The sequence below is a fragment of the Mauremys reevesii genome, linkage group 17 (genome assembly GCF_016161935.1).
Source record: "Mauremys reevesii isolate NIE-2019 linkage group 17, ASM1616193v1, whole genome shotgun sequence".
Classification (NCBI taxonomy): Eukaryota; Metazoa; Chordata; order Testudines; family Geoemydidae; genus Mauremys; species Mauremys reevesii.
In genome coordinates this window covers 36,170,276-36,171,107 of record NC_052639.1, presented here as the reverse complement: position 1 = coordinate 36,171,107, position 832 = coordinate 36,170,276, and the positions used below count along the sequence as shown (strand labels likewise).

The window sequence follows — 832 nt, the reverse complement described above, 5'->3', positions numbered from 1 at the left end:
TAGATATTCCCAGCGAATTGCATGGGCGCATGACACAGGCTCTCGTGTCACAGCAATTGCAGTCTAAGCAACCTCCTTGCCTACGCAATGGCCTTTTCATCAACTGCAGGCTGGTGACTTGATTCTCTCAATGCTTCTCTGCAAAGAAGCCTTTTCCTTAGCAAGCAATTACTTGGATTGCCAAGGGAGGTCTCTTCTGTTTCCTAGAAAGACACAGGAAAATGTGAGCAAAAGAGATGAAAGCTATAGAGGCAGGGCACCACTGGGAGTTGAACCCACGATCTCCTGTTTACTAGACAGGTGCTTTAGCCAGCTAAGCCATGGTGCCTTCCCTAAGGGAGCATTTGCAACCACTACACTTGATGGTCCACGACTACACCTTCAAATTCCAAAGTACAGACATTCCCCATTTCCTTCAAGACTTGCAGACTTTTTGCTGTCTGGCTCTCTGTGCATGGAAAGCCACAGATGAGCTGACAGGGGGCTTCTAACATGCACTTCTCCCACAAGCTGCTGTGATCAGGTACTGATTAGTGCTCTGTGTTTCAGTCACAGCAGCTTCAGCTCAACTCTGAGTCATGGTAACCTTTCCATCAGCTCCAGACTTACCATTCAACACTTTCCAAGACTTAGCTGCAAGGAAGGGTCTCTGTGTCTTGAACAAGCACTTACAAGGACTGTGCAGTGAGGTCTTTTCTTTGTATGAGAAGAGATACAAAAAAGGAGCCTGACAGAAAAGCCAGGTTCTGCAAGGAGGAACTGTCAGGCCAAGCCAGGATCTCCTGGTGAGTAGGAAGGCTCTTTAGCTAGCTCTTCCCACAGAGACTGATTA

The 832-nt window shown here is 47.6% G+C and overlaps 1 non-coding gene across 1 annotated transcript; it reads right to left on the bottom strand.

Annotated features, from left to right (window-relative positions):
* Positions 1–254: 254 nt before the first annotated feature.
* Positions 255–328, bottom strand: TRNAT-AGU. Its single transcript has one exon. It is a non-coding gene; the product is annotated as a tRNA-Thr (tRNA).
* Between the last annotated feature and the right edge of the window lie 504 nt (positions 329–832).